Source organism: Arachis hypogaea, chromosome 3 (genome assembly GCF_003086295.3).
Source record: "Arachis hypogaea cultivar Tifrunner chromosome 3, arahy.Tifrunner.gnm2.J5K5, whole genome shotgun sequence".
NCBI lineage: Eukaryota > Viridiplantae > Streptophyta > Magnoliopsida > Fabales > Fabaceae > Arachis > Arachis hypogaea.
Genome location: NC_092038.1, coordinates 117,944,401 through 117,959,140, shown reverse-complemented (window position 1 = coordinate 117,959,140; position 14,740 = coordinate 117,944,401). Strand labels below are relative to the sequence as shown.

The following is a 14,740-nucleotide window of genomic DNA, read 5'->3' as shown; positions in this document are numbered from 1 at the left end:
ATACAATGATTAATGCATCAAAATTGACTTCCTGACTTCCCCTGTAATAGTTTTTTTTTCTGAAAAATAATAGGAAAAAAAACAATAAATTCCTCAACTAAAAAGTTGAAAATTTTCTTAAATTTTCTTGGATTAGCCTTTTAATATTTTCAGTGAGAGTAATTCATTTTTTATAAAGCTGATTATGTCTTAGTTTATTTGGCCAAGAGTCAGCAACAATATGAATAAAATGCAGCACCAAATTAAGAGAAGCACGACAGTCTCTAACCAATATATGTTGAATTCTTTTTATAATATCTTTATCCAACGCATGAGATATATTTGTAACTTGTATAAGAAGAATAACTTTAAGATAATCTATTTCACAAATAACATCACCAAGATCTATCTTTCAAGCTAGAGTTAAACCCTATCAAATAGCAAAAAACTCTCCTCTAAAAACTGAATTAGATGGAAGAGGACTAGCACAACATTTCACGTACTTACTAGTTAAGTTTCTGATGATACAACTAAAGTTCATTGCACCAATATCTCCTATAAAATTGACATCACAATTTATCTTGAATTTATTTATTGGTGAAAATGCCCAATCAATCAACAAAGAAAGAGGGACACCAGCCTCTCGGACATAAACTGATTTGTTGAAATCTTGACAAGAATTATATATAAAGATTTGAAGCTTAGTTAGAGATTAAGGTTGATCAAAATTGAAAATGTCATTGTTGTGGCTTCGTCGAATCCACCACACAGCAGACAAGAAAAGTAAATCGTCTTTTTTAATATTTAAAGCAAACCAATCCTACAAATTATAGATTGAGAAGAAAAGCTGATCCTATGCCATATATTTTTAGTTATATTGCAGTCACACAAATAATGAAAAACAAGCTCCATTCCATTAGTCTATTGTAGCAACGAGGACAAATATCGAAATTAATAAGAATTTTTTTAGCTCGAAAAAATGCAGTAGATAAAGGCTCATGAATAGTAAGCTATACAAGGAATTTGATCTTCTCCAAAAATTTTAATCTCCTGTAATAGTCAGATAAGAATGAAGTTGTTATTTCTTATTTTTATGGTTATTTTAGTTAAAAAAATGCTCAATTATAATTAGGAAAAGTCTAGGAGGTCAGCAATTTTATTGCATTTTGGCCAGCATGTAACCAGCAGAGAAGGGTGAGCCATTGGATGAAATCTTACACCAATCTCACACCATCAAATCATCATTGATGGCTAGTTGATGGCTACCAATCACAAATGTTGCTGGCCCCCTAGCATTGCTCTTATAATTATCCATTATTTGTCAATATCTCAAATTATTCTAAAGTTGGATTCAAATTTTTTTAGAGATTTCAAAAACCACCTTATAATATAAAGAGTAATTACTCAAAATAGTTCTCTATTTATTTTCGTTAGACAATATATTTCTCTTCCGTTAGTTACTAATGGTGACTGTTGACGTGGAATGTTAGCTTGCACATGTGACTGTTAAGTGTCCATATATGCGTTCTAGATAAATTAATCCCTATAGTGAAATACAAAACAATTCCTAAAAAATTAAAAAAAATATCAAAACAGTCTCTGAAAATTTTAAATAGTCTTTTCGAATATTTTTAATCTTTTTCAGAAATCATTGTTTTATAATATTTTTGTTAATAAAAAAATAAAATATTATTAAAAAATAATAAATAAAGAATAAAAAATAACAAAATATATACTAAAATATAATTATTAAAAATTATAATAAATAAAGAATAAAAAATAACAAAATATATACTAAAATATAATTATATTTATTAATATTAAATATCATAAAAAATAATATTATTTAATTATTAACATATAATATTTATATTGAGGTGATTCAGAAACTATAATAAATAATAATAACAACTAAATTTAAAAGGTTATTGAATTATGAATGCTATTATTATGGGCTTGTTTAGGTGAGTTTTTAAGAAAATATATTTTTTTAAGTTATCTTTTTTCAAAAGATTTTATAAAAAAGCAAACGTAATTTTATATTTGGATATCTCATTCAAAAAGATTTTTTTATTTATCAATTATGTTTGGGTATAACCATATAAAAGTATTTTGTTTATTTATTACGTGAAAAACATCTTTTTTTTTAAAAAAGATGTAAATTATAGCTTCTCAAAAAATTTTTTTTTATTTTTCTAGAACTTTTACTTTTATTACTAGAAATTTATCAAACACACTAAAAAAGAAAATCTTTTTCTATTAAAAAAAATATTTTTTTTATCAACTTAATGATATCTAAACAAGTACTGTATACCTAACCTCCTAAGGTATTGACACCAAATAAATTTAGAAAAGAAAATTATAATTACTAATTGTAGTAGTACAAATAATTTTAACTCTAAATTATATTTAGATTATTATCCTAATATAAAATATCTCAAATAGTATTTTAAGAGTTTATTTTAATATTTGATGGAAGCGATGAAAAGAAGAGGAGATTCAAAAGAAAAAATCAATCAAGTGAATTATCTTTTATGATTGATCTGTCTAAGAATTCTCTCATTTTTAAAAATTACAGAGTTGAGGTTGAAAAAATTCTATCCCAAATTCTGATATTTGCAGAAGAATTTGGACGATTTGGGAGGCATAGTAACTGAAACTGAAGAGAAAAGAATAACTTGACCTTTTTGTTTTGAATTCTTAATACTTTAGTTTGGTATTGTTCTTTCTAAAAATTTTTCAAATTTTTATTATTATATATGTTTATTTCTGATTGTATGGGTATTGTAATTGAACTATTTAATTGTTTAGTTTGGTATTGTTCTTTCTGAAAATTTTTCAAATTTTTATTATTATATATGTTTATTTCTGATTGTATGGGTATTGTAATTGAACTATTTAATTGTAATAAAGGTATGAACTTTAGAAAAAAAAAAGTTTATTTTAATGTTATTAAAACAACTACTATTGAAAATTTGAAATAGTTATGTTTATTCTTTAATTTCATAAGTTGTTTTTAATCAATTTGTTTAAAGGTTCTCTAGAACTCGATACTAATATTTTCAGCTGCATAAAAGTTCTAAAACTAGATAAACATTCATAATTCTTTTACTTCACGAAAAGTTCTTGCATGATTTAATCATCCTTTTCGTATTAAGTCTTTGTTATTTTCAAAATCTATTTCTTAAATAATTGTTTTTGGTGAAAAATAAAATTAGATAAAAAACAAAGATTTTTATTAAAATATATATACATTATACATGCTGAAATTCTTCTGGTGATTTTTTTTATTTAAAAAATAATTTTTATTCTTCACCAAAATTTCACTTTTCATAATAGCATTATCTGAATTAATTATATGTAATTTTATTGTCTCTGCTAGAATTTCTTGTTATCACATCATTTATTTGTCGGCTCCAATAGACCGAAACAGTACGATCGATGTTCAATTATTATGTTTGAGGATATCATAAAGCGTATCAATGAAGGATTTTGCTAATAATTATTTTAAAAAAATTAAATAAAAGATGCTACAAGTAAAAACTATTGTTAATAAATTAAATGTAAATTAACGCTGCGATATTTGAGCCTATTAATTCTCTGTAATAAGATTAACATACCACGATCATTTATACCATCAACTTATAACAGAAAATGTAACTATCAAATTAACGTGATGAGTTGATCAATAAATTAAAGAGAGTGAGTAAAATTTATTATTTTTTATCAGTAATTAATTTTTAATATTTAAAAATATAAGTTTGATTAAAAAATAGATTAATAATTAAAAATAATAATAAAAAATAATAAATTTTATCAGTGACGAATTTAAAAAATTTGATTAATAAGAACAAAATATCTATAATATAATAATAATTTTTATAATTATATTATGATGTTATAAAATATGATTACTCTTTAAATTATTCCAATAAATTAAAACAATAAAATAAATTTAAAATAATAATAAATAATTTAGAATTCTATTCTTCTAGGTTTTATATTTTTAAAAATTTAAAAAAATTTTTCATTGTCAATATAATCAATTGTTACTCTTTCTATATATGTCACTAAACAATCATTTAAAAATTTATCTTTCATACGATTACAAAGTTAACTCTTTATGATGTTCATAGCAGAAAAATTTTTTTCAACTGATACAGTTACTACGGACAAAACTAAAACTAATTTCAAAAGAAAAAACACTAATGGATAAACAATATTTTTTCGAGTATCAACCAATTTCTGAGAAAGAGCACTAATTTCATTTAAGTATGAGAATTGATCATCAAAATGCACATCTAGTATGAAGTTCTCAAGTTGAGTATTAAGTACCAAAAGTTGAGTGGAAGAAAATTCTAATGGATAGAATTGAGCTAACTCGATCAACTTCTCCTTATCAAATGCAAAAAATGAGTATTTTGGATTCAGGCAAGCTATGCAAAGAAGCAATTCAGTATTCACTTTTGTAAAACGATTATTGAGTTCTTGAAGTTGTCTATTAACTACTTGATAGAATATCTCAATTTGAAAATGATACAAATTTGATATCTTTTAAGCTTTGCGTCTTGATCTATCGCGTGACACAAATATATCATCCATGATTGGAACATTAATATTATGTTTGTCACAAAACAGTGAGACTTCGTCAAGTAAAAAAGACCAACCATCATCTCTTATATTTTGCAATCGTTGCTTAGACACTTTGACTAATGCCATAACATTTAAAATGTCTTGATCATTCTTTTGTAACGTTTGAGATGACTCATTAGTAACTCCCAAGATATTTTTCATCAAGTACAAGTTGAAAATGAATTCAAAAGATTGAACGACATTTAATAAATGACATGCTTCAGCTCTTTATTTTGAATTATTTTCATCTTCCTCAACATATTCAAGAACATTAACCATGGAAGGAAATAAAGAAATTATTTTAGCTCTTTGTTGTTTTGGTCTCATAAGTGCTTCATATTTTCTCCAAACTTGATTATGAGCGCTATCATGAATCCCAACATGAGTTTGTAGTCTCTCATTTTTTTTTCAATTTGAAAAGCCATTAGTTACAAAAGTATCACCACTCTCAGTCTCGGATTTCATAAGATAACAACAAAGACAAAAAATAGCATCTTTTGATATACTATATACTCTAACCAGTTGCTATAGTCATCAAACCAATTAGGATTAAATCTTCGAAAAGAAGAACCACAAACAGTTTGCAAACAATCATAAGTCCTTGGTTGACAAAGACCGTTTTGCAAATATGCACATCTAACTTTATCTCTGTCATTCGAATGATAACTTGAAATCTTTGGTCGTTGTCCTGGATCTGCTATAAGACTCTCTACCTTAAATTCTAAAAACCTCCTTTTGTTAGAAGAGGTCGATGAACTATTTTGGGATCCAATATCCATCGACGATGTTCTTTTGAAATATTTCTCCATTACTAAAAGAATAAATTTATAAACCTAAGTTAATTAATTAACATAAATAATTTACAATTCCATACAAATTTAAAAGTAAAATATAAAATTATAAATACAAAACATAAACTAAAGAATAAGAAAAATACACAATAATATAACATCAAATTAATAATGTATATAGTAAAAAAAATCCAAAAATATAGATGTTGTATAATACAACTGCAGTAACAATAAGTTAGTAAGCCACTAAAGCGCAAATCACCGAATCTCAAAAATTACTACCCCACAACATTATTTCTCATCTTATAGCATTTTTTTAATAACGAGCTTCACTGTAAAAATAATTCACAATTCTAATAAGGAGTTTTATTGTAAAATCCAATTAATTTTCAGCAACAAAATGCAATATCTTAATTTGATTATACATCAATATACACAAAACATAAATCATCCAATAATCCAATTATTCAAACAAGATCAAATATTCAAATTTACAGATTCACATTAATATCCTAATTCACATCATTTATTCAAAATGGGAGATAGTGAACGCAGAAACAAAGAGCAAGCGAGTAGGACAAGTCAGAAGACATCGAGACAGTGAGCCAGCGATAAGCCAACAGCATCGAGGACTCAGCAACAATGATGCAGACTACGGACAAATGAGAAAGAGGGCAGAGAGCTGCACATCAGTTATGTGAGAGAGAGAAAGAGGGCGAGACAAAATTGAGAAAGGGGAGAAGGAGAAGGGTTTTACGAGCTCAGGGATTTCAAATTGTTTTGGGGGTAGGGTCAAATTGTTTTTGAGAGTGGGGTTTAGGGTGGGGTCAAATTGTTTTTGAAATTTCAATTTTGGGAGTGGGTCAAATTGTTTTTGGGAGTGGGGGCACCTATTTTTTTTTTCTTGAGTGCTTGTTAGTAATTTGTCAAATTCTAGTGGGGACACTTGCCCCCACTCAACTATGAATACATCCGTTCCTAAATTTTACTGATTATTTTTTAAAATTAAATATCATATTAGATGGTTGGATTTTTTAAATAAATAATATAAATATTTTATTTACGGATATAGATAATTTGTAGCATATTTACCAATTTTTATTTTCTTTACATATTTTATTTATCGTGTAAACAAATTAAAATTGTTTATAGAAATATATGAAATTTGAAAAAAAAAAATACACATATCTCATTTACCGTGTAAACAGGATATATGTATTATTACAAAAAAATTACGATAAAAATAATATTTATAGTATGATTTAGATCGATTTATAGAATAAAAAATGATACAATTTATTACTATTTAAATCAAATTAGATAAATTTACAAGTAAAATTTAGGGTAAATCACTACAATAAATCAAAGTATTGCAAATATTACATAGATCACCCAAAGCTAAAAACATGACGTGCATGTCCCCGTTTGTGTTTCCATATAAATCGAATTAGGGTTCATCGAATCACAAATTTTAATAGTAAATCAAATGAGGCTATATCAATTTAGTAGGGAATATGGTAAAACGATTAAAACAGCTTCGATTTACTAAGAGAGCATATTATTTTGGCTAAATACTTAGTAAATCGATACAGACTGTCGTTTTAGCACATGATTTTCGCACATGGTAAATCGACACAAGGTAATTCGATTTATGTATATAAGTGCTTCCCCTGTAAATCTATGGATCCTAATTCGATTTATATGTAGGCGTGCATAAGGTAAATCGACTCACCCTCATTCGATTTACACACAAACTCCTACATTTAGAATTCGAATTCACTTGATTTGAATTATATTTCACCACCCCATACCCCCACCAAAATCGAAAATCCATAGAAATTAAGGCAAGTTATACTACAAGATTGATAGTGTGAAAATGGAAGACGACCTAAATCGAATCTATCGGTTGGACGGAGTCGCTCATATTGTGGGTAGCGTACATGAAGAGGTTAGCAAATGAAATTTAGATTTTTTATTTTGTTTAAGAAATTTATAATTGTTAGTGATATTAAATGGCTTAGAACTTGATTATTAGAATTATTAGAATATCTAAACTCCAAGTAGTAGTTAGAATATTATTTATTTTGGGGTAGTCATGTGTTAGAAGATTGGTAGTGATATTAAACCATCTAGAACTGAAATTTGATCATTATTAGGATCTTTAAACCTTGAATAGTAGTTAGAGTATTGATATAGGGATAGTAGTGTGTTAGAAAACAGAAATCACAAATGCATGTTAGATATTGAGTAACTAAGTATGTTGACGAGTAGATATAACATGTTTGCTTAAATTTTGGGGGTCTTTATTGTTACAAGTTTAACTAGGTTAGAAATGTTATGGATTTTAAAAAAATTGAATTATAAAATGTTAGATTAACGAGGTACTACAACGTTAGTTATCTACTAAAGGGTGTAACTATATGCCATTATTAGTAGGTTAACTATGTTCCGTTAGAGTTCAATTTAATTCTGGTTAAGGTATTTTTCGATTAAGAGTATCAGTTTTAGGTGATTGTTGTTTTCTAAAGTGTTATGATTCTAAGAGAATTTTTTTCAATGTCATGTAGCACATCACTGTATCATGAGCATGATGAGGCAATATGGTATGCCGTGACATAATAGGATCATGCTATACCTGCAGATGGCTGACCTGGCCCATCTCGCGAGACTCAACGACCACTGGTTTAGGTTGGATGAGCCTTTAGTGAGTATATTTATGGAGAGATAGCATCCAGAGACGCATACAATCATTTGCCATTCGGTGAGTGCACCATTACGCTCCAGGATGTAGCCTACCAGTTAGGGCTCCCGATCGATGGGCAGTACGTCAGCAGATGTCTGATAGACTTCAAGCGGTACATCGATGGCGGTCGTCCAACATGGGTTTGGTTTGAGGAGTTGTTGGGTGTGTTGCTGCCACCGGTCTGCATCGACAAGTTCACTGTGAAGTGCACTTGGATGCAAGAGACATTTAATGACCTTTCGGACGGCGCAGACTGTAAGACTCAAAATTTTCAAAAAATCTTATTATGAGCTAATTTTAATTTATTTATTCATTAAAAAATTTATTTTAATAAATTATTTTATTAAAAGTAACTAAACCAAGTTTTGATAATTAAACTAGAAATTTTATCTAATTTTATAATTATCGAGTGATTTTCTATATTTAAATGATAAATCTTATTAGTTTTAAAAGAATAAGAATTTTATATGAATTGATTTAAATAATTGAGATTTTGAAATTTAATACTTTAATTTTTATAAATAAAGAAAATTAATTATATTTCTTTATATATTAAATTAAGAGTACTAGATTGAAAATCAATTAGTAAATTTGATAATTAAATAATTTTTTTAAAATAATTTTAAGGAATTAAATTAGATTTTAAATTAAATACTCTATACCCTAGGTATTTTCTGGCTGAAATTGAGGGACCTGAGCAAAAATCTGATTATGCTCTCAACGGCGTTGGAAAGTAGACATCCAGAACTTTCCAGCAATATATAATAGTCCATACTTTATTTGAGTTTAGATGACGCAAACTGGCGTTCAACGCCAGTTTCATGCTGCATTCTGGAGTAAAACGCCAGAAACACGTCACAAATCAGAGTTAAACGCCAAAAACACGTTACAACTTGGCGTTTAACTCCAAGAGAAGCCTCTGCACATGTAAAGTTCAAGTTCAGCCCAAGCACACACCAAAGTGGGCCCCAGAAGTGGATTTTTGCATTTAGACTTATTTCTATAAACCTTAGTAACTAGTCTAGTATAAATAGGACATTTTACTATTGTATTAGACATCTTTGGATTATTTTTGGATTACCTTATGATTCTTTGATCACGTTTATGGGGGCTGGCCATTTGGCCATGCCTGGACCATCACTTATATATTTTCAACGGTGGAGTTTCTACACACCATAGATTAAGGGTGTGGAGCTCTGCTGTACCTCGAGTTTTAATTTAATGCAATTACTACTATTTTCTATTCAATTCAGCTTATTCTTGTTCTAAGATATTTGTTGCACTTCAACCTGATGGATGTGATGATCCATGACACTCATCATCATTCATCCTTATGAACGCGTGACTGACAACCACTTCCATTCTACCTTAGACCGAGCGCATATCTCTTGGAATCCTTAATCAGAATCTTCGTGGTATAAGGTAGAACCCTTTGGCGGCCATTCTTGAGAATCCGGAAAGTCTAAACCTTGTCTGTGGTATTCCGAGTAGGATTCAGGGATTGAATGACTATGACGAGCTTCAAACTTGCGATTGTTGGGCGTGGTGACAGACGCAAAAGAATTAATGGATTCTATTTCGACATGATCAAGAACCGACAGATGATTAACGGTGCTGTTACAAGAGCATTCGGACTATTTTCACTGAGAGGATGGGATGTAGTCATTGACAACGGTGATGCCCTACATACAGCTTGCCATGGAAAGGAGTATGAAGGATTGGATGAAAGCAGTAGGAAAACAGAGATTCAACAGGGACAAAGCATCTCCATACACTTATCTGAAATTTCCATCAATGATTTACATAAGTATCTCTATCTTTATTTATTATTATTTTCGAAACCTTTATAACCATTTGAATTCGCCTAACTGAGATTTACAAGATGACCATAGCTTGCTTCATACCAATAATCTCCGTGGGATCGACCCTTACTCACGTAAGGTTTATTACTTGGACGACCTAGTGCACTTGCTGGTTAGTTGTGCGAAGTTGTGACAAAGTGTGATTCACGTTTGAGAGCGCTACCATGTTTTTGGCGCCATTGTTGATGATCACAATTTCGTGCACCATTTATTTAGAAAGATTTGGATTTTTAAGGATTTTATGATTTGAGTTTGGGCTATAAAGAAAACGATTACGTTTTCAGTTTGGGACTGTCCAATGGTTAACTACCAGGATATGTCGGGTTTGCTATATTACCGACAGATGAGACTCATCAGCCATAGAACAGGCATTCATCATATGCATTTGTATGCTTTGTTTGAGTTTGAATTTGTTTTGGTTTGCCTAATTGCTTAACTGCTATTAACTTTTATCTGAGCTATTTGTTGTAACTGCTATCTATACCTGTGCTTTCCTTGTCTGTTTTGCCTGTGTTTGTTTCTGTTGTGGTACTTTTGAGTTTGGGTATTGGTGATAAGATGATGATTTGATTGAGTTGCTTGAACTGGCAGCTGATGAGCGGATAATTTGTACGCTTTTTGGCATTGTTTTTAGTGTGTTTTTAGTATGATTTAGTTAGTTTTTAGTATATTTTTATTAGTTTTTAGTTAAAATTCATTTTTCTGGACTTTACTATGAGTTTGTGTATTTTTCTGTGATTTCAGGTATTTTCTGGCTGAAATTGAGGGACCTGAGCAAAAATCTGATTCAGAGACCAAAAAGGACTGCAGATGCTGTTGGATTCTGACCTCCCTGCACTCGAAGTGGATTTTCTGGAGCTACAGAAGCCCAATTGGCGCGCTCTCAACAGCGTTGGAAAGTAGACATCCTGGGCTTTCCAGCAATATATGATAGTTCATACTTTGCCCAAGATTTGATGGCCCAAACCGGCGTTCAAAGTCACCCTCAGGAATTCCAGTGTTAAACGCCGGAACTGGCACCAAAATGGGAGTTAAACGCCCAAACTGGCATAAAAGCTGGCGTTTAACTCCAAGAGGAGTCTCTACACGAAAATGCTTCATTGCTCAGCCCAAGCACACACCAAGTGGGTCCGGAAGTGGATTTTTATGTCATTTACTCATCTCTGTACACCCTAGGCTACTAGTTCTCTATATATAGGACCTTTTACTATTGTATTATCATCTTTGGATTAATTTTAGATCCTTTGATCATCTTTGGACATCTAGTTCTTAGATCATTGGGAGGCTGGCCTCACGGCCATGCCTAGACCTTGTTCTTATGTATTTTCAACGGTGGAGTTTCTACACACCATAGATTAAGGTGTGGAGCTCTGCTGTACCTCGAGTATTAATGCAATTACTATTGTTCTTCTATTCAATCCCGCTTGTTCTTGTTCTAAGATATCACTTGTTCTTCAACTTGATGAATGTGATGATCCATGACACTCATCATCATTCTCACCTATGAACGTGTGACTGACAACCACCTCCGTTCTACCTTCGATTGGGTGAATATCTCTTGGATTCTTTAACCGGAATCTTCGTGGTATAGGCTAGAACTGATGACGGCATTCAAGAGAATCCGGAAGGTCTAACCTTGTCTGTGGTATTCTGAGTAGGATTCAATGATTGAATGACTGTGACATGCTTCAAACTCCTGAGGGCGGGGCGTTAGTGACAGACGCAAAAGAATCACTGGATTCTATTCCGGCCTGATCGAGAACCGACAGATGGATAGCCGTGCCGTGACAGGGTGCGTTGAACATTTCCACTGAGAGGATGGGAGGTAGCCACTGACAACGGTGAAACCCTTGCTTAAGCTTGCCATGGAAAGGAGGAAGAAGGATTGGATGAAGACAGTAGGAAAGCAGAGAGACGGAAGGGAAGGCATCTTCATACGCTTATCTGAAGTTCCTACCAATGAATTACATAAGTATCTCTATCCTTATCTTTATGTTTTATGCGTTTATCACCATACCCATTTGAGTTTGCCTGACTAAGATTTATAAGGTGACCATAGCTTGCTTCATACCAACAATCTCTGTGGGATCGACCCTTACTCGCGTAAGGTTTATTACTTGGACGACCCAGTACACTTGCTGGTTAGTTGTGCGAAGTTGTGTTTATGCCATGGTATTGAACACCAAGTTTTTGGTTTCATTACCGGGGATTATTTGAGTTGTGAAAAGTATTGATCACAATTTCGCATACCAAGTTTTTGGCGCCGTTGCCGGGGATTGTTGAGTTTGGACAACTAACGGTTCATCTTGTTGCTTAGATTAGGTATTTTTCTTCAGAGTTCTTAAGAATGAATTCTAGTGTTTCAAGGTGATGTTCTTACCATCACCAAAGCTGATTGATCTCCATCAATTTAGCTCTTGAATGCAATGTCCTGCTGAAGCTTGGCTGGCCATGTCTAATTCCTTTAGACTGAAGCTTTAGACTAACATTGCATGATTCCTGGAATTCTCATTAAGAATTTTGATACCTTTATTTTTCTTTTAATTTTCGAAAAAAAGCAAAAAAATTTACAAAATCATAAAATCCAAAAATATTTTTGAGTCTAGTGTTTCATTTTAAGTTTGGTTTCAATTACATGCATCCATTCATGTGTCTTAAGGATCTTCAAGTAATTCTTGATGATTTCATTACTCTAATCTTTAAATTCTCTTGACTTGAGTGTTTTGTGTGTCTCATATGCATTCTCATTAGTGTCAGTAGTATACAAACTGCTAAGTTTGGTGTCTTGCATGCATTGTTATTTGATTCTTGTTGCATTTTGATTTTTCCTTATTATTAAAAATCCAAAAATATTTTTAATTTGTGTCTTCTCAAGTCAATAATACAGAGAATTGAAGATTCAGAACACACAGCAGAGGAATTGCACAAAAAAAGCTGGGCGTTCAAAACGCCCAGTGAAGAAGGACAGACTGGCGTTTAAACGCCATCCAGGGTACCTGGTTGGGCGTTTAACGCCCAAAAGGGTATAGTTTTGGGCGTTAAACGCCAGAATGTGCACCATTCTGGGCGTTTAACGCCAGGATGGCACAAGGGGGAAGATTCTGTTTTCAATGCAATTTTTTTTCAAGTTTTCAAAGTTTTTCAAAATCAAATCTTTTTCAAATCATATCTTTTCAATCATAAGTTTTCAAAATTGATTTCTTTCTATTTTCAAAGATACTTGCTATCAATCAATGATTTGATTCAACATTTCAAGTATGTTGCCTTTTCTGTTGAGAAAGGTTTAATGTTTGAATCATATCTTTTCTTGTTAGCCAAGTTATTAATTTTCAAAATCAAATCTTTTTAAAATGTTTTTCAAATCATATCTTCTCAATCACACCTTTTTAAAACTAATCATATCTTCTTAACCACATCTTTTTCAAAATAGTTTTCAATCAAATCTTTTTGATTTCTAATTTCAAAATCTTTTTAAAAAAAAATCACTTGATTTCTTTTCCACTTTCATTTTCGAAAATCAATTAGTGTTTTTCAAAAATGTTTTCAAAATCTTTTACTTAATTTTCGAAAATTACTTCCCTTCTTCTCACATCCTTCTATTTATGGACTAACACTATTCCTTAATGCAAAATTCGAACTCCATCTTCTTTAATAAGTTCGAATTTTCTACTTCTGTCTTCTACTTTTCTTTTCCTCTGACACCTAAAGGAATCTCTATACTGTGACATAGAGGATTCCACATTTTCTTGTTCCCTTCTCTTTCTTATGAGCAGAAGCAAGGACAAAAGCATTCTTGTTGAGGCTGATCCTGAACCCAAAAGAACCTTGAAGCGAAAGCTAAGAGAAGCTAAGGCACAATTCTCTGTAGAGGACCTAACCGAATTCTTCAAAGAAGAAGAACACATGGCAGCCGAAAACAACAACAATGCCAACAATGCAAGGAAGGTGCTGGGTGACTTTACTGCACCTACTCCCGACTTCTATGGGAGAAGCATCTCTATCCCTGCCATTGGAGCAAACAACTTTGAGCTTAAGCCTCAATTAGTTTCTCTAATGCAACAGAATTGCAAGTTTCATGGACTTCCATTGGAAGATCCTCATCAGTTCTTAGCTGAATTCTTGCAAATCTGTGACACTGTCAAGACTAATGGGGTTGACCCTGAGGTCTACAGACTTATGCTATTCCCTTTTGCTGTAAGAGACAGAGCTAGAACATGGTTGGACTCTCAACCTAAAGAAAGCCTGGACTCTTGGGAAAAGCTAGTCAATGCCTTCTTGGCAAAGTTCTTTCCACCTCAAAAATTGAGTAAGCTTAGAGTGGAAGTCCAAACCTTCAGACAGAAGGAAGGAGAATCCCTCTATGAAGCTTGGGAAAGATACAAACAATTAATCAGAAAGTGTCCTTCTGACATGCTTTCTGAATAGAGCATCATAGGTATTTTCTATGATGGTCTCTCTGAACTGTCCAAGATGTCTTTGGATAGCTCTGCCGGAGGCTCTCTTCATCTGAAGAAGACGCCTACAGAAGCTCAAGAGCTGATTGAAATGGTTGCAAATAACCAATTCATGTACACTTCTGAATGAAATCCTGTGAACAATGGGACTAGTCAGAAGAAATGAGTTCTTGAAATTGCACTCTGAATGCCATATTGGCTCAAAACAAAATATTGACTCAACAAGTCAATATGATTTCTCAAAGTCTGTCTGGAATGCAAAATGCACCAAGCAGTACT

The 14,740-nt window shown here is 31.5% G+C and overlaps 1 non-coding gene across 1 annotated transcript; it reads right to left on the bottom strand.

Annotated features, from left to right (window-relative positions):
- Positions 1 to 14,315: 14,315 nt before the first annotated feature.
- Positions 14,316 to 14,423, bottom strand: LOC112793443 (small nucleolar RNA R71). The gene has a single exon (XR_003198133.1). It is a non-coding gene; the product is annotated as a small nucleolar RNA R71 (small nucleolar RNA).
- Positions 14,424 to 14,740: the final 317 nt, after the last annotated feature.